Here is a 20,923-nt window from a genome sequence, read left to right on the forward strand (position 1 = left end):
TTTTGTGAACTAGTCTTAGGTTTTTCACTCAATCTGGAAAAAAAAACACTGCAGTACAATTCTCTGGACTCTCTAGGTCAATAATTATCAAAAAATGTTGAAATTTACCCTTGAAGCTATAATGGGGTTGTTTAGAAAAGGGGCCTGTCCAAATTAAAGCCTAATAGAAAACTCAAAACTTCATGAAACCTGTAGAGCATATGCGATACGTGATTTTAAACAAGCATGCAGAGTTTTAAGGAGATCGGATGATGGCTGGTGCTATAACAGTCATAATCGTTAAAAAGCATAATATTTCTATGGTAAATTACCTGGATTTGCCAAAAATCTCTTTGAATCATTGATTGAGGTGGTTACAGGCTTGCTACATAATATCTTTTTTCATATGTGCTTAAATGCCTTAAAGCACTTTAACGCCGGTAATTGCTGCTTGCAGCTATATTATTGTGAAATATTATTATAATTTAAAATAGTATTTTCTATGTCAATGTATTTTAAAATGTAATTTATTTCTTTGTTCTACTACTCCAGTCTTCAGTGTCACATAATCCTTCAGAAATCAATCTAAAATGCTGATTTGATCAAAAATCATGTTATAATCAGTGTTGAAAACTGTTGTTTAATATTTTTGTGTGATAGATTTTGTAACATTATGAACCTCAATAGCCTCCAAACTTTTGAATGTCAGTGTATGTTTAAATAAGTCTCCTAATTTTGTCAAAAAATGTCTGATTTTAGAGGCCTTTTTTCTCTACAACATGTTTTTATGACAGCCACAATGACTAGCTCTCAAACAGGAGTAGGAACATTATCATTATATCATTAGAAAGTCTAGACTTTTCTTTTTCATTCAGCGCATACAGTAAAACTCCAAATGTGTTTCTAGGTCAAAATGTCTCACAGGTCACATTTGCACTTCTATCTGTCAAGTAGTTGTTGGAGCAGCATAATAAACATATTTGCACTGCTTTGAATATAAATATCACTCAAACGGCATTTAAAATAACATCCACCCTGAAGTGAATTGACATTCCATCCTGACCGGCACGCATATAACCTTCCATTTAAAAAGAGCCGCACTGACCCCAATCACTAGCTCTTCTGCAGGAAAAGAACCTTCTTAAACTTCCAGAGCCCTTTCCTTCAGAGACTCTTCCTCCCTGGACTTAGAAAGCCAAATCTTTTCGACAGCCATTAGCAGCCATTCAGAGGAGGATACAGGAAAGGGAATGCTGGGTAAGATCCGTTGAGAAGTCTGAGAGTGTTGCTTATTTTGCCTTCTAGAATGGCAGACCGTGGACCTGGAGACCACGAGGGAGCTTGTAGATGCTCGCCTGCCTGCCTGCTTCTTTTGTTTCATAAAACAACAAAGCGCTATTTTCAGGGACCCGAATCCACTGTGGATCGCAGAGATGGGAGAGGGAGGAACTGATGTGCCATTAAGAAGCTTTATTACTTTTTTATCAGTAGCAGGAGGATAAGCCCGGGTTTGAGAGTGGACCCGATGGGGAGGGAAGAATAGAGAAGTGTGAGAAAGAGTGGGATGGGTTGGGGTCAAATCCCAGCAGCCATCAGGGCCTCTCTATCAAAGAAGGAGGGGAGGGAGCTCAGAGGGGACGCTGCGCTCGGCGGGGCAAGTCAACAGCAGGATTTTACGGGGATAAGATCTCTTCATCTATCATTCTGACATGCCATCAACATTTTTCCCACTCCATTTTTCTTTACATCAATCATCTTATATGCCAGTAACAATAGAGGCAACTGTGGAAATAGTGCGTTTGATTACTTATAACTTCATAGATTCTCTATACAGCTCAATATCTGAAGAAGTGTAACAGCAGCTGCTGTGGGCACAATGCCCTGGGACATTTTTTTTTTTTCTTGTTCCACATTTAAACTAATATCTACATAACTCAATAGCTGAAAGAGTGAAGTTGCAACTTCTGTAGCTTCCTTGGTGCAATGTCCTGGGACATTTATCTCTGTTTGTTTATTCCCTTCATTTACTTTATTCTAATCTGTTTTGTACATATAATGGACTGCAGCTTCAAATCACCATTATCTGACTCTAGCTAAATATGTTTTTCTCTATAAATATGCCAGGGATTAAGATACGTCTTAAAGCCAGCGGCTAGATTTTCTCAGCCTGGCTGTATTATAGTAGACTTGTTTGTCAGATAGTGAGATGTCAAGTACTGACACTTGTAAAGTACATAATTGTGGTGTAAAAAATCCTGTGACAGGCAGGAAAATGAAACACCGGGCGGGTTTGTCTAATCAACACTTCTAGTGATTGATCAGGAATAGAGCACAACAGTTGAATAGATTTTTAACAGTGTTTTTTTTTTTTTTAAGTTTGTGATGGTGTGGTTCATCTCAGAGTTAAAGGGAATAATACAGCCAAAAGTAAAAAAATATGCAGAAAAATTACTGAATAGTCAGAACAGATCTGGAGAAATTTAGTATTACATCACTTGCTCACCAGTGAATCCTCTGGAGTGAATGGGTGCCGTCAGTATGAGAGTCCACAAACAGTTGATAAAAACATCACCAGTGTTGGCATGTTACTTTAAAATAGTAATTAGTTATAGTTACTAGTCTCTCTCACAAATAGTAAGTTAGTAACTGAGTTACATCATTATTAAAGTAACTAATTACCATGGGAAGTAACTATTGTTTCACTTATTGTAAAAATGTTCAAATATGTCAAATAACTTGGATGCCCCAATATTAAATATGTTAAATGAATGAAATTTAAATGAAATAAAGGAAATTTTTAGTTTACTCACCAGACTAAATTTTGGTTTTAGGACAACTTTGATAAAAGGTTTGGTCCACTTTAAATGTTGACTACTATATATATAAAAAGCTTAATTGTCAAGTTTTTTAAATGTCTGAAAGTACACTTAGCATCAGTCAGGTCAAGCATTATAGTATGACATTATGATCATTTAGATAACAAAACTACTACGAATTCTACTACTAATATTAATATAAAACGCACTGAGGATTAATGAGCTGCTATGTTCATTAATATTAATCACGTTGTCTGCGTTCTCTCGAACTGATTTGCTGAAATTAAAACAGGGACCATAACAGGTGAGCACTGGCCAATGGGATTGCCGTTTGCGCATTAGTTCCGCCTTCTACTGGAGAAACTGGCAGTTCTTAAAGAGGAGCTCCGTTATTTTGACAAGAAAAGAAATATCGTTTACATGTAGCGCGTCAATTCTGCATGGTATGTAAGTCTCTCTCACTATACCTTTATGTGCGTGTGTGAGACAAAGCGTCAGCTAGTCGTGTGCCTTCACACTAGAATTTACAGTTTGTTAAATACAGGTACGCTGTGCATCCATTCAGAGGAACTGAAAAATAAAATTATAATAATATTATAATAAATTATAGTAACGTCGCATTTTATTGTCAGTAACGGTAACGGCGTTGTAACTGGGGAAACTGTAATTTGTTTGATTGCTTGTTACTGAAAAAATAACGCCGTTAGTAACGTCGTTATTCCCATCACTGAACATCACAAGTAATTCGCACAAGTTCAGTCCATCATTTAACATCTTGTGAAGTGCAAAGCTGCATGTTTGTAAAAACAGATGCTAAATTTCAGCAAATCTATTCCGATGAAGAAACAAACTCATTTACATTTTATAAATCCTTATTTTGTCTCCACTAACTACTTACAATCCATTTTAATTATGCACTTTAAGTGTAAAATAGCACTACTGTGTATACAGTGTAAACCTCTGGGTAGGTTTTAAGCTTCATATTATAGGCTTATTAAAGTTCCCACCATTTAACGTTGTGCTAGCAGCACTCACTGAAAGCAAGCTGTAAACAAAATGTCAGTTGAAAGACATTTGATGTACATTTTTGTAATCACCATGACAGCAGTTATTCATCAAATGATGCTGATGTGTTGAAGCATGGCAAATCAAGGTAGTCTGCTTCCATCACAACCTAGCACTCAGAAACGATATGAGAAATTGGAAATCGAGGTGCACAAAGTGCATTCAGTTCAGATTTTATGGTCATTTACACCTTTTTTACCCTGCACAGTTCCTTGGTCGAATTGACTGCCCCTAGTGGTCAGACCTGAAATTGTTTTAACATTATTTAAGCATGTCAGTTTTGTTTATTATTACCGTGGGTAGATTTATGTAGTTATGATAAAACAAATGAAACAGAAAGTTTGCTTTTGCACATGCACTTTTGTCAACTTTTGTCGACTTTTATTTTTTTCTTCTTTGAGATGCGCTAGCTTTAATAAAATCAATGCATTTGAAACCATTGCTGACATAGCATATACACTTATGTGTAGGCGCTGTAATAACTACCTAGACTGCCATCTCAATTACCATGTCTTGTTTTCTATGTACTAGAATCAGCTTTCGAGCCTGTGATGCATTCTCTCTTTCTATTGTAATGAAAGTGTATATATTTATAATCTGCCTCTGTGCATTCAGTCTTTGACACATACATACATTTATGCCACCTCTGTGCGTTAAGTATGTAATATATGCAATTTTGTTTCAGTTCAAACTCCTCAACACTAACACAAGTAGACAGTTTTACAGTTGAGGTCAAAAGTTTACATACACCTTGCAGAATCTGCAAAATGCTAATTATTTTACCAAAATAAGAGAGATCATACAAAATGCATGTTTGGTTGGTTTTTTTTAGTACTGACGTAAATAAGATATTTCAGATGATATTTCTGATGCTTCAGAAGGAAACACGATGCATTAAGAGCCGGGGGGGTGATAACTGAAAATCTAACTTTAAAAATCAGGGTAAATTTAACTTATTTTGTCTCTTGGGAAATATGTATCTTCTGTAGCTTCTGAAGGGCAAACAAATGTGATATTTAGGCAAAATAAGAAAAATGTACATGTCTTCAGTCTGTTTAAAAGTTTACACCCTCCAGCTCTTAATGTGTTGTTTTTCCGTTCTGGAGCATCAGTGAGTGTTTGAAGCTTCTGTAATAGTTGCATATGAGCCCCTCAGTTGTCTTCAGCGTAAAAAAGATACATCTCAAAATCATACAGTCACTGTTGGAAAGGGTTCAAATACACAAAAATGCTGAAAAGCCAAATAATTCATGGACCTAAAAGATTTTTACTGAAGAACAGCAAGAGTTTAACTGTTCAGGACAAACACAGCTGTGGATCATTCAAGTAACAACACGGTATTAAGAATCAAGCGTATGTAAACTTTTGAACGGGGTCATTTATATAAATTCAACTATTATTTTCTCTTATATGTAAATGTCTTTTATGTGAAATATCTTTTTCAGGTCATTACTAAATAAAAATAAACATGCATTTTGTATTATCACTTTTATTTTGATAAAATAATTAACATTTAGCTGATTCTGCAAGGTGTATGTAAACTTTTGACCTTAACTGTATGTATACCATTCAAGGGTTGTTAAGACTTTTAATATTATATTTAATATTATATTACTACATTTATAGGATCAATGCAACGGTAAAATCAGTAACATTGTGAAATATTATTACGAGATAAAATACCCTTTTTTTATTTTAATATGTTTTAAAATGTATTTTATTCCTGTGATGCAAAGCTGAATTTTCAACATCATTACTCCAGTCTTCAGTGTCACATGATCCTTTAGAACTCATTCTGATATACTAATTTGGTGCTCAAGAAACATTTCTTATTATCACTTTTTTTAAACAGTGTAAAGATCTTTACTGTCACTTTTGATCATCCTTGCTAAATAAAAGTATTGTTTTTTTTTTTAAGAAATGATTATTAACCAAACTTTTAACAGGGGAGTCTTTTTTTAGGTAATTAGTTCTGCGATGTGACAAATTAAGTTTTAAAGGTCCCAATAATCTGCATAGTCTCCCAGTAAATGAGGCCATAAAGATTGCTTGTGAAATAATTAGACAAGCACACTGTAATTGAAAATAATTTTAGATTTTGTATAGCGCTGCTTGAAATGTCATGTCAGCTACCCACGTATGCACTTTTCACTTTTTACTTTTTTTTAAATTAACATTTATTTCTTCAGCTCTGCCTGTCAAACACACACTGTGTGCCATACAGTATATACTAGACTGTAATAATCATACGATAACAATGTTGCTGGAAGTCAATGTACAGTAGAGATAATCAAAGTGAGGCCTAGAGTCAGGTGCACTTACTACTCTTTTCTTCTAAACAGTTTATCTTTTAATAATGATTTTCAATCAATTATCTTTCCTCAACAAGTTTAAACATTTAGCACACTAAAGAACAAACTCTAAAACAGCCCCTGGCATCTCTTGTTTTCCTTTACCCTGCGTTTGAATAGAACTAATCTTTGCTGAAATCCCTACAGGCTGTGTTTGCATAAGGTTAAGATGCTAAAAGTTCCTCAGGGTCTTTTTTTTAAATTGGTTGCATATTCATGGCATCTTGGAGAGGAATTAGATGAATAAATACTTGCTTAGTTTTTTCTTTTGCCTGAAATCTGCTCTGCCTGATTCACCTTTGATCACACAACAAAGCAGAGCAGAAGCTGCCCCCTCTGAAGTGCTGTGGGCAGAGACAATGTTTAATCTCTCTTTCATTTTCTCGCCTGCTCTTTCCGCTTGGAAACTACGGGGCAAGGCCCGTGCTGTCCCAACGGGTCCATCCAGTGTTTATTTCAAGGCAATAAAAAAGTAAGAGACTTCTTGCTAGGCCTGCTCCACTTCCAGCTGTCTGACACGCAGCCCTAAATAGGCACAGCGGCCCGTCGTGCCGGTTGCATATTGATGCTTGGATTTAGTAGTGATGTGGGACACACCAGCAGTTGAGGATGAATGCACTGTTAGCCTTGTTTTGGTGCAAGCTAAAAAAAAGTTTTAGATTAAAGGATTTGTTCAGTTACAGAATAAGAATTTCCTGATCATTTACTCACCCCATGCCATCCAAGATGTTCATGTCTTTCTTTCATCAGTTGAAAAAAAGTAAGGTTTTTGAGGGAAACATTTCAGGACTTTTCTCCATATAGTGGACTTCAATGGGAGCAAACGGGTTTAAGGTCCAAATTGCAGTTTCAGTGCAGCTTCAAAGGGCTCTACACAATCCCAGCCAAGGAATAAAGGTCTTATCTAGCAAAACGATTAGTCATTTTCTACAAAAAATAAAAATGTATATACTTTTTAACCACAAATGCTCATCTTGCACTAGCGCAACTTCACGTTAAAATAGGTCGGGTGGAAGTGCCGACCCAGTGTTTACAAAGCGAACGTGCAAAGAAACTCAAACCCCCTTTACGAAAAAAGTAAAACAAAGATGTAGGAGAAAATATAATGGAGTTTTTTGTCGTACACAACCTTTTTGAATCGTAGTGCACAAACTAACAATACGTGACTTTTCCAATGTGATCACCAGCATTTGTGGTTAAAAAGTATCTACATTTTTATTATTATTATTTTTTTTTTTAGAAAATGACACATCGTTTCGCAAGATAAGACCCTTATTGCTCATCTGGGATCGTGTAGAGCACTTTGAAGCTGCACTGAAACTGCAGTTTAGACCTTCACCACACTGGTACCCATTGAAGCACACTTTATGGAGAAAAATCCTAGAATGTTTTTCAAAAAAAAAAAAAAGTTTTCCTCAGTAAGTACATTTATAATGTTACAAACGTTTTTTTTTTTTTTAATGCGGTTCATTCGTTTCTAACAGTTTCCACAAAAATATTGAGCTTAAAACATACAACTAAGAAATGTTTCTTGAGCAATATCAGTATATTAGAATAATTTCTGAAGGATCACATCACATAAATGGCATTTTAAAATATTTTAACATAGAAAGTGTATTAGAGTATTACCAACTGTTTAAAAATACTGTTTCCAAACAGGTTTCCCTAGCCTGTTTGTCACTGGTCAGGCAAACAGCTAGCCCCGCCCCAAACTAACACCGTTGGTTAAGCCACTGTTGCTATGCTGAGTTTGGCAGGACAAGCAGAGCAGTGTTTTGATAGAACTTTTCAGGAATTCGACCTTCATAACTACATGTTATCTCTGCTTTTAGAGGAAAATATTTTCAAAATATGAAAAAAAAAAAAAAATGACACGCATCACCTTTAAACATCCCATTAGTTTTGTTTGCTGGAATTCGTGATGCTTGAAGCCTTGACACCTGACGTGATGCGCTCTCCCGAGAGTAAAAGCGTTCTCCGACGGAGCATGCACAAGCATCTTACAAACCGGCTTACGGGTGAGTCTTTTGTCAAGACAAGACAAAAATAAAGGAAATGTCAAGAAGTCGTTCTGTTTGTAATATACGGGAAAGAACAAATTACTGTTTTTCTTGTTCTAATAAAACAAACGCTGACATTAATGGGGGGGGGGTCTGAGGTAAAGAAGGCGGTCTATCCATGTGTTTGAAATCTAGGGTACTTGACATAAGGTTGTGAATCGTTTCGCAGACAGAGGTCCTTCGGGAAATACCAGATCAAGAGGATTGGATACGAGAAGTCAGCAAAGGCCGTTTGAAGTAAAAAATAGTCCAGCTCTTTCATTTTTTTCTTAACCCAGTCTGTAGAAAACAATACGGTCTGATTGACAAGCTCTCTTTGATCCTATTACCATTATGTCTTCTGCAGCATTATGGACTACGGCGTTGCGCGGATTCAACTTTTATTTATTACTTTTTCTCTTTATCTCCGAGCTTTTAAGCCGGTCGGTTTTAACTCTGGCTCTGATGGAGAATACTCCAGAATCTGGCTGGATTTTGCATTTCTGCCATCTTTTTATGTTGCCTTTGATTTTCCTTCACGAGGTTCTAATCGATCGGACTCGCTCTCGCTGTGAGAACACCCAGACTCTCACGTAAGCCGCGTTTATGCGCTCTCGTGACGTGTCGGGAAAAAGCACGTTCTATGCTTTTAAGGGAATTTAATCTGCATTGTAGGTTTTGAGCTGGATTTTCACAGCACCCGCTCTCGTTCTTGTAAGCAGCCCACCTAACATGTTCTCTCTCAAAGGCCACTGTAGCTTGTGTGAATCAGACTGGCTGTCGTTTCCTACCTACCAGTTGCTTTCTGTATAGATGAGGAAATAAAAGCTGTGCATGCTATCACAGCTCCGAGTTTAATTCTCTTTTTCGTGCCTCTTGTAGGGATTAATTAACATGCGGTGTAATATAGTGGTCGTTCGGCGCTCAGTGCTGAATAAGGTCTCTATGGCTTAAAAATATGGCTTAGGTCATTTAGGTATGTCCATGCATCAGGCTTTGGATTATAGCATTTTAGTGAGAGTATTGTTCAGCTGATCACAGTGGCTTTTAGTTCCGGATGTGAGGATTTGAGAAAGGCCTGCGTATCAAAGTAAGTCAAGTAATGGGCAGCATGCATCAACCCGCTTATTAGGTTTCTCTGGTTCAACTGACCTCATTTTGTTGGATGTGCTCTTAACTGTCTCAAGCCTTTTTATTTATGTATGTATTTATTTTACTTATTTGCATACTTTTTAACATTTTTTGCTTTTCCCCCCAAAAAATAAATGAACAAATAAATACATAAATAAACGCATGACCCAGCCTTCAATTATATATATTATTGTATTGAACAATAACAATTTATATGCAAAAGCTTATATGTATATAATATATATATATATATATATATATATATATATATATATATATATTATTATTATTTTTTTAAATTAAAAATATTTTACATTTCAAATATTTTACATATATATATATATATATATATATACAAAAAATAATTGTGAAATATTTTAGTATATATTTTATTAGTTATTTTAATTATATTATTTTTGTAAGTATATTTTAGTATATTATAAATAAACACACACACACAGAGAGAGAGAGAGAGAGTTCACATTTTCTTTTTAATATAACATTTACTATTTTTCTCACACAGTATATACAGTATGAACCTTTTTACGTGAAAATGTATAAATGTCTTTATATTTTTAGGAATGGGTCCCTTACAAGGGGATCTTCATTTTAAAACAAGGCCAAAACAACAACAACAACAACATTAAAATGGACACTTGCACCTAAACTATAATATCACATGACTATTTATATAAGTTTTACTATTGCTGTATGTGTATACTCTTACTATAATGGTAAATTTTCATTTTTGTTGTATAGAAAGAGCTTTGTTCCAAACATCTTTTGTATTCAGTGGAAGAAAGTATTTAATGTTGGTTTGGAATGACATGAGGGCAAGTAAATAAATGTATTTTCATCTTGGGTGAACTATAGCTTATATAATAAATGATGTGGTTGTGGACACAAGGGACTTGCTCCTTTGTCTGGAGACTAAAGCAATAATCAACCAAGTTTATTCCCCTTTTAAGATCTTATTTCCAGGAACCGTGGCTTTGCCTCGCCTTGTTTGGGTTGAACCTCTTGATGGGGTTGCTTCTGGCCGAAACGCAAAGTTCCAGAGGCTGCACTGGTTTCAGAGGCCAGCCGCGAGGGTACTAAGAAAATAAAGTGGAGAAATAGAGATGTGGTGTACTCTTCATTCTCTGACAGGGTGGATGGGTACGGCCTTGACAGTGATCTTGCCCTAGCATTTCTATGGTCAGTGGTTTTTCTATTTCCATTACCCACTGAAACAGTGTTTTTTGATCCTCACTTATGTGAAAATGAGACTAGGCGTCATAAAGTAGAAAACATCAACAATAGTGGGAAAACACCATGTCGTCATGCAAAAAGGTTTGATGAAAGAGTCCAAGTTGTGTTTACAATGTATGAAAAGAGCCTTTGCAGAGGTCCAGAAGCTCCATCTGGAAATCTTCTCATTGTTTGTGTTTCTCGGTATGCACTCTATATATCTTTACGTCTATGTTTGCGCAAGTGTCTTTGTGTGCTTTTCCCCTTCATCCAAGATCACATTTCCTCGCCTCTGCGGTTTGTCTGCGAAAGCTCTCGCAGGGACTGTGAGATCGAAGTTGATACTGAAAATAGCTTAAAATAACCCATCAAAAGACAGGACACGGAGTAGACATATTTGGATGAAAAGGCAGAAAATTAGAGGAGAGGAGAGTGGAAAATAGTGTGAGGATCTGACACCAGAGACTTTTGGTCTAGTTAGGAAGTAAAAAAAGTGCACGTCATCAGGGTATCACGGGGAAACTGTACAAAAGGGGGGAAAGACGGTATGGGTCAGGAGGTCGTGCTAAAATAGGTCCAGACTGTGAGTCAGGTAGGAGTCTGTCATCTTAAAACATCAGGATACAGAAACTGTCTGCGCACGTATCACTCGTCTCGGGCACAATAGGTTTTACAAGGACAAATTTGCTGATACTTACAATATATATGTAAATGTAGCCATTTGTGTGCAATACCCGTTTTTCTTTGTTCGGCTTTGTGTTACACAAATATTAAAAGAGAGGTGTATTAGTATAAATGTAAACATTATTGTTGGAAGCTTCCACTCAGGAAACTGTGTATAGGTAGAGTGAATACATGCAAAATGGGACACTTTTGTCATTGAGATGAATGGAAAAAAGGCTCTCAATTTACTTGTATTCACCCTAATTATACTTATACATAGTTATTTAGGTTTTGTATCACCCTGAAGGGGTTTATTTTGTGATGATAACAGGCTCACTATACACCGTCTGGCTTATTATATGGACACTTACTCAAATAAATAAATAAACAGATACAGAATACTGATTTAATTATTAAGAAGTGTGTACTTAAAGGGATAGTCTACCCAAAAATGAAAATTCTCTTATTACTTACTCACCCATAATGTCGTTCCAAACTCATAAGATGTTTATTCATTCAAAACACATATTAAGATATTTTTGATGAAATCTGAGAGCTTTCTGACCTTGCATAGACAGCAACGCAACCACCACATTCAAGGCCCAGAAAGGTAGCAAGGAAATCATTGTGACATAAGTGGTTCAATCCGTAATGTTATGAAGGTACAAGAATACTTTTTGTGTGCGAAGAAAACAAAAATAATGACATTATTCACCAATATACAGTTGAATACGGTTGAACTACTGATGTCACATGGACAATTTTAACCATGTCCTTCTGGGTCTTGAATGTGTCAGTTGCGTTGCTCAGAATTATCTTAATTTGTGTTCCCAAGATGAACGAAGGTCTTACAGGTTTGGAACGACATGAGAATGAGCAATTAATGACAGAATTTTCATTTTTGGGTGAACTATCCCTTTAAATTGGATGGACAAAAAACATACTTCATAATAGAGTGTTCTGACGCGTCATCATTCGGCCATATTGGCGGCACGGAACGTAAACAGTGCCACTGAATTGAATGAAATTCACATATATTATTGCTGATGAAAATGGTCATGTTTTTTGTCATGTTTTGGGCTGTACACTAAAAAACAATTTGCTGAGTCAATTTAAAATAATTTGTAACCTGACTGCCTTAAAATTTTAAGTTCAGTCAACTCAAAAAAAGTTTATTCAACTTGAAATGTTAAATTATACTAAGTGACAACTTAGATATTTGATTTGAATCAACTTAAAATTTTAAGGCAGCTGGGTTACTTACCCATCTGTTAAGTTTAGCAAACACAAATATCTGAGTTGTTACTTAGTACAACTCCACATTTCAAGTTGACTAAACTTATTTTAGTTGACTGAACTTAAAATTTTAAGGCAGCAGGGTAACAAATTATTGTAAGCTGACTCAACAAATTGTGTTTTTTTATTTTTTACAGTGTACTAATCATGTAATCGTAAAATAGCAATGGAGTACTAAAGACTGCCAAAAGTTATAACAAATCAAGGAGAAACGGAACAAAAAGTATTTCCCAGGATTCCCAGTGCAAAATCTTAACAACATTCATGTTTGTTCTTTTCATTTCCAGTCAGGTAGGTGAAATATTAGACTAATATCTAATATCTGCGCCTTTTTCCTCCTTACTAAGTCTTTCTCTATATGATTTAGCAGCTTCCACACATTTGTTCCGTGGTTTTGGACAGCATAAATTAGCAGAACAACATATCCAGTAGTACATTAGCCGTGCAATCCATGCTGTTGTTTACATCCAAGAGTATCACCAATATGGCTGCGCATCTGGATAACTGACCAAACCGTGACATAACTTGGAACAACCAGTATATAAAGGCAGAATTTATATTTTTTAGTGAACTATCTCTTTAAGATGGCTCATTCCTCCACAAAATCTGTGTTGAGGATGTACACTTTCAAGCTCCACTCCTCAGCGCACAAATCGGTCTACAACAACTGATTAACTCGGGTATGTTTATTCCAAATGCACATGCGGTTTAGGAAGCCACTAATGCAGAAATTCACGCAACACTAGCTTGTGTTTCCTCTCTGCTGCTTTAAACATGATTAACATAGTTAAATGGACAATGACCGCTGTGCAAATGGCGCTCAATAACATTTAATTCATCGTAATTATTGCGGACATCATCATTAGCATCAGAAAGACATTTAGATTATTAGCGCTGTTATTAGCGTCAGAGACAATTGATCTTGTATTTGCGTTTTGTCAGTATGGAGTCATGGAAGGAGGTCGCGTGTAAATAATACGCTGCTATTAGTGCAGTTTTATGACCTTATGCTCTTAATTGTGTTCATTTACTTCTCAGCGTTGTGTTTGTTTTGTTGCAGCCCCGGCCACAGAATTCATCTAACTCATAATGGGTGAACTTAGCCTCCTGATGTGTGTGTGTTTCGTGCATGCGCTTTGATCTCTCCACACGCGGATTATCAACGGGGAGAGACATATACGCGGCGCTTCCACACAAGCGTAATTAAATTGTGTGGATCCTGTAATTGCTGCTTTTAAACAGAACTAGATTAGCAAAGATTTCTCCCAGGAATGTTTGCCTAGCGGCACAGGAGAAAATATAATTCCCATGCAACCGTGTGAGTGGCATGCTGAATACCGAAAACGGTCTTGGAGTCTCTCTCAGGCTGAGCTTAAATGCACTGAAGCAGGCGACAAAAATCGTTTGCATGTTTTTGCTCTGGGGTGTTGTGAAAGACACAGCTGTCATCTCTAGGAAGTGCCGTGGTCGTCATGGCCGTCCAGTTTATCCGCGCGGTTCAAGGGAAGAATGTCATCTCAGAGTAGTCTTGAAAGTCATATCTGCATCGGACTAAATTAACATTCATTAGTGTCCTCAAACATAACTGTTATCTAAAGAATATTCAGTGTAAATGATTTTGTGATCTATAGTGCCTAACAATAACAGAATTATTCAGAAGAAACAAGACATGTTTTAAATTTAAATTAATTTTAATATAATTTAAATTTAATGAGCTTGCTGTTTTAAAGGAGAAATTTCCTTCCAGAATAAAAAAAAATGCTGATAATTTACTCACCCCCATGTCATCCAAGATGTTCATGTCTGGCTTTCTTTCTTTATTAATTAAAGGAGAAGTCCACTTCCAGATCAACAATTTACAAATAATGTACTCATCCCCTTGTCATCCAAGATGTTCATGGCTTTCTGTCTTCAGTCGTAAAGAAATTATGGTTTTTGAGGAAAACATTTCAGGATTTTTCTCCATATAATGGACTTCATTGGTGCCCTGATTTTGAACTTCCAAAATGCTTTTTAAAATCAGCTTCAAAGGGCTCTAAATGATCCCAGCCGAGGAAGAAGGGTCTTATCTAGTGAAACGCTCGGTCATTTTTTTTTCGAAAAATAAAAATTTGTATACTTTTTAAGCACAAAAGCTCGTGTAGCACAGGTTCTGGGATGTCCGTCCACGATGCTACAAATTAGTAATGGGTCGTTCTTGAATGATTCTTTCATTTTGAATGAATCTTTAATGTGACTCGGGAAGAACGACTCGACTTGGGGAGTGATTCGTTCAGTCGCGCATGCGCAACATCCTATTAGATTCTATACTGGAATTAGTTCATCTGTTTCGAGTCTTCGGGTTTTTCGAGTCATTTGTTCATCTTATGGTGCTGTCACGTGTTGAATGAACGATTCAAACCTGAAAACTTGTCAGATAAGAGGTGAGGTGAGCTAATCATAGACTAAAGACCCAGGTAAACAATGAATTAATCTTTTCTTATAGTTTTGTCTTGTTTGTTTTGATTAACATTTGTGTAAGCGATAGATGTGTTAAGGAAGTAACACGTAACATTTTAATTATATTTTGCTAAAATGAACGAAATGACTCAAAAAAAGATTCGTTCATTTTGCTAAACAAGACAATACGTCTGACAATGATCCAAACTTCTCATCACTACTATGAATCACATGCAAGTTCATCATCTGTGTACTGAGTATGGTGAAAAAATCATCTTATTTTCTCCTACAACTTGAGACGAGGACATTGTTGTACTTTTTTGTTTGTAAACAGCATTTACAAACTTACTTGCACTTTCTTCGCCTTCGCGCGGTCGCTTTGTAAACACTGGGTCTGTAGTTCCCGCCTACGTTCTGCGTGACCTTTTGACGTTATTCAGTAGTACGTAGTGTCGTGGACGTGCATCCCAGAGCCTGTGCTACACGAGCTTTTGTGCTTAAAAAGTATAAAAAATTATTTTCCAAAAAAAATGACCGATCGTTTCGCTAGATAAGAGCCTTCTTCCTCGGCTGGGATCGTTTAGAGCCCTTTGAAGCTGCATTTAAACTATATTTCGGAAGTTCAAAATTGGGGCACCAATGAAGTCCATTATATGGAGAAAAATCCTGAAATGCTTTCCTCAAAAACCATAATTTCTTCACAACTGAAGACAGAAAGACATGAACATCTTGGATGACAAGGGGGTGAGTAAATTATTTGTGAATTGTTCTGGATGTGGACTTCTCCTTTAAGGTTTTTTGAGGAAAACATTTTTCTCCATATAGTGGACTTCATTGGTGGCCAACAGGTTGAAGGTCCAAACTGTAGTTTCAGTGCAGCAGTGCAAGGGCTCTGCACGATCCCAGCTGGGGAATAAGGGCCTTATCTTGTACATAAATGCAAATTTAGATACTTTTTAAGCACAAATGCTCATATCGTCTTGCACTAGCTCGACCTCACACATGATGTAGGTGGAAGCACAAGCCCAATGTTTACAAAGCGAACGCACAGAGAAAGTCAAATGGCTTTTACAGAAAAGGTAAAACAACGATGTTGGACGATTTTGAAGTTGGAGGAGAAAATGAGATGCCGTTTTTTGCCCTACATTACCTTTTTTCAACCGAAGTACACAAACAATTGAAACTGCAATTTGGACCTTCAGTCCATTCACTCCCATTGAAGTGCATTATATGGAGAAAATCCCTGGAATGTTTTCCTCAAAAAACAGAGAAAGAAAGTCATGAAGATCCTCGATGACGTGGGGTGAGTAAATTGTCAGGAAATTTTGATTCTGAAAGTGAACTTCTCTTTTAAAAGGAAATATGTGTGTTTGTATTAAAATCTACACATTCTGACTGGATTATTATTATCTACATTTATATTAGAACACTAAAGCTGGTATTTGTAACATTTATTTAAAGTATAAATTATTAAGATTGTTATTTCAAATTAAATGAGAATCATTAAATGTAATAATTAGTAGAGTAAGTAAAAAGCAATTTAAAATGGGCGTTTGGATTTTATATCTTGTTCGACAATCTTTTAAAGAGCGAATGTTTAATAAGAAAAAAAAATACTTGTAAACTTGAGGGAAAATGCCATTCCCTCACATCAGGAAACCTGTTTTTAATTAATTTTTAATTGATTGAGCTGCTGGTGGAGTCTTTGAAGTTCTGATACCAGCTGGGGGTGACTCAGAATCATTTTTGGGTAAGAAAAAAAATATTAAATAAATAAAACTGTTTGTTGTGATGGTTCGCAGAAATGTGAAGGAAGGAGGAGAACCAAAGACCCCCTCAAAATGAAAGAAAAGCCTCTGAAGCATGTTTATGGATGCTCCAAAATAAGTGCATGACTGAAACTAGTGCATGGTCAATTGAACTGGCTCCTTCTGAGCAGCTTGATATTTTCTTTGAGTTTCATGTTAGAAGAAAGCAATGCAAACTTGCAAGACTGGTGTGGATTTGCTTATGATTAGCATTTTTAAAAATAAAGGTTCCAAAAGAGGGTTTTAACAGCAATTACATAGAACCGTTTTGAGTTCCAAAAATTGTGAAGAAAAAAAACTGTGGAGTGGAATGTTTTTTTGAATGTTTCTTTGTGGTTCTTCATGTATTTTTAAGAGTGATCATCCAGAAAACTCACTTCTCACATCTGATGCTCATGTATTCCCAACCTGACGTCAATAAGAAAGTTTAACCTCATTGAGTTATATTATTTAGAGTAAAAACCAGCTCTTGTGTCCATGTAGTGAAACAAGAAGAGAAAAGATGCACCACAGTTCCCTTCATAACACTAAAAGAACAGCTTCATTTTGAAGCAAACAAAACATCCTAGGACTAACAATCCTCAATTTTTCCTGCATGATTGAAGCGTGACAGATGTTGCACCTCAGAGGCGTGTCAACATATGGCTCGTGCAACGTATTTTAACAGCGTCGGGCGTCTTTTGTGCTGTAGTTGGCATTTATATGTGTGAATGTCTGTGCCCCGCGGGGACCGCTAGATGCTAAAGGTTACCTGTCTTCTCCACACATCTCTTTCTTCATTTCCCACTGTAATTTCTAGTTTCTTTTTTTTTTAACAGTTTCTCACCCTGTTGTTGTGGTTTCTTGACTTTCACAAGCAGAAATTCAGTCTATTCTTCTGCCTCATGTTTGGCTCCGGGCTACAGGCTCTGAAGCCTGCGCAAGCTAGCGCTCCTTTCAGGCTGGAACTTCTTGTTTATGGGGCAGAGATTATGTATTGTCATGCGCTTGGCTCTCCAGCTTTGAGGGAAATTGGCAACATGTTGAGAGTCCAACTGAGGTTATTTCCCATGAGCGCACGAACATCTGAATGCTGTCAGTCAATGCTATGAGCAGTACGCCATTTTTTATGTCATTTCAGCACATACAGTCTATAAATCACTTCTCTATCTATCTATCTATCTATAAAACTGCCTTTTCTGGTTCTTGAATCTGATTGGCTGAGAGGAGTGCGATATTCTAGTGATAACAGAACTCCAACCATTTCATAGTTTGTATCACTCTGCTTGAGGTATTTCTCACAGCGAGTGTTATGGTTGAGGTCAAAAGTTTACATCCCCCTTTCAGAATCTGCAAAAATGTTAATTATTTAATGAAAATAAGAGGGGTCATATAAAATACATGTTATTGCTTATTTAGTACTGACCTGAATTAGATATTTCACATAAATTATGTTTACATGTAGTCCACAAGAGAAAATAATAGTTGAATTTTAAAAAAATGACCCTGTTCAAAAGTTTACATACTCTTGATTCTTAATATTGTATTGTTACCTAAATGATCCACAGCTGTTTTTTTGTTTAGTAATCGTTGTTTATGAGTCCCTTGTTTGTCCTGAACAGTTAAACTGCCTGCTGTTCTTCAAAAAAATCAATCAGGTCTCACAAATTCTTTGGTTTTCCAGCAGTTTTGTGTATTTGAACCCTTTCCAATAATTACTGTATGATTTTGAGATCCATCTTTTGACACTGAGGACAGCTGAGGGACTCATATGCAACTATTACAGAAGGTTCAAACATACACTGATGCTTCTGAAGAAAACATTAAGAGCTGGGGGGTGAAAAATGTTTAAATTTGAAGGTCAGGGTAAATGTAACTTATTTTGTCTTCTGGGAAACATGTAACTATCGTCTATAGCCTCTGAAGGGCAGTGCTAAATGAAAAAAATATGACATTTAGGCAAAATAAGAAAAATTGCACATGTCCAAAAGTTTTAACCCCCCAGCTGTTTTATAAATAATACTGTTTTTGCGTCTTGGAATGTAGTTTAAAGAGTTTTTTAGGTGAGAATGTACTTGTTTAGACTTTAAATATGCAGTTTGTTAATAAAGATAAAGTGTATTTGAAAATTTTCTTTGATGTTTTCGGAGTTGTAAGCTTCAGGGCGTCAGCAGGCATTCAGCACTCATGAACCCGCCGAGAGCAGCCTTACCTCAGCCAGTTCCTCTGGAATTTGCCACTGATGTCTCTATAATGCTTAAACGTAAGATATAATTCATTTTGGGTCAATCTAACGTCAGTCTTTGGTGTCGTTAATTTATTATTTGTTCCAAAGAAAATAGTTTTGGCTGAGGGCAAAATCTCATCACATTGTATATAATGTAAATTTAATGCTGTATATGAGAGAATAAAATCTTACTGACCCCAAATTTTGAACTGTAGTGTATAAAGTATGGCCAAAAAAGAGTTCTAAATTTTATATTGCTTGTAGGATACATTGATCTTTAGTCATCTTATTGAGATAAATACTATACCGTCCTACCAGACGTATTTATCAACTCTGTCACATTCTTCTTCCATACTCTCCATTTCTCATTCCTCAGCCCCCAACTATTCACTAATTAGGAACTAATTACCCAGGCAAGTGTAAACAATCACGACAGATGGTGTAAATCTTCTAAATTAATGCTAATGACCTTGAATTCTGATAGGTTGAAGTGTCTACTTTGCCTTCCTCCTTTAATTATTCGGCCTACTTTTGCAATGACACCATGTTGTTTTTGAACAAACCTAGACATGTATGAGTCTGGGCTTTTTTGGGTCTCGCTGTCTGCTCTGTTTGTGTGTTTGTGTGCATTCTTCTACTTGTTTACTAATTGGATTAGCATTGCAGATGGTCTTACCTTTGCGTGGAGTGTACTGCAGGAAAGATCAAATGCGTAAATGTTGCTTTCTCTCTCCAGAGGAGCAGTCTTTTCCTGCACTCTTTTCTCCAGGTGTCTCTGCACAACGACTCTTGTGTCTGTCTCAAGGTTTTCCGCTATAGATAAACCCCATTGCTGTGAATAAACTAAGTCTCTGTATAGCTTGCAGTCAATGTTAAGTGTCCATTAGTGAGGAATAAAGGCTGTTACCTCCAAATAGTGCTATACAGCTATTAGTCATGTTATAGATTTGCTCTCAAACACACATGGGTTAAAATAGAGAATTTAAAAGTAATGAAACTAGAACTCTGGTAGGACTCTGGTGCGCTGAACTATGCTTTTATATACATTTAAAAAATTATTATTTTTTTTTTGCTACATTCATGCTTTGTCATGGACATCTGACTTACAAAAAAATAGTTAATAGCAGTTTTCATTTAAATTGTAGTTTAAATGCTAATAATTCTAATAATATATCTTACATTTCTACTCATTTGGTTTGATTTATTTTATTTTGGTTTTAGTTTTAGTTCATTTTTTATTCAGCTTATTCCATTTAATTTTAATTTAATATGTGACCACAAAACCAGTCATAAGGGTCCATTTTTTGTAATTGTAATTTATACATCATCTGAAAGCTGATGTAGCCAGAAGCATTCCAGTAAAATGAAATTAAAATTTTACAGTAAAATAAAAGACTCTTTCGAGTCGGAATCATTCAAAACAACTCACTCAAGAGTTACAGTAATATAAAAGTCTCTTTCGAACTGGAATCCTTCAAAACGACTCACTCAAGAGTCACAGTAAAATGAAAGACTCTTTTGAGCCAGAATCATTCAAAACGACTCACTCAAGAGTTAAAGTAAAATAAAAGACTCCTTTGAGCTGGAATCATTCAAAATGACTCACACAAGAGTCACAGTAAAATAAAAGACTCTTTTGAGCCAGAATCATTCAAAACGACTCACTCAAGAGTTACAGTAAAATGAAAGACTCTTTGGAGCCAGAATCCTTCAGAACGACTCACTCAGGAGTCACAGTCTCAGAAGTTACAGTAAAATAAAGACTCTTTTGAGTCGGAATCATTCAAAACAACTCACTCAAGAGTTACAGTAAAATAAAGGACTCTTTTGAGCCAGAATCCTTCAAAACGACTCACTCAGGAGTCAGGAGTCACAGTCTCAGAAGTTACAGTAAAATAAA

General features: G+C 36.1%; 1 protein-coding gene across 6 annotated transcripts in view; it reads left to right on the forward strand.

Moving 5' to 3' along the window:
• sdk2b (sidekick cell adhesion molecule 2b) overlaps positions 1 to 20,923 on the forward strand; it is a 375,983-nt gene that overhangs the window by 210,611 nt on the left and 144,449 nt on the right. The window lies entirely within an intron of this gene.

This window comes from Labeo rohita, chromosome 12, assembly GCF_022985175.1.
Source record: "Labeo rohita strain BAU-BD-2019 chromosome 12, IGBB_LRoh.1.0, whole genome shotgun sequence".
NCBI lineage: Eukaryota > Metazoa > Chordata > Actinopteri > Cypriniformes > Cyprinidae > Labeo > Labeo rohita.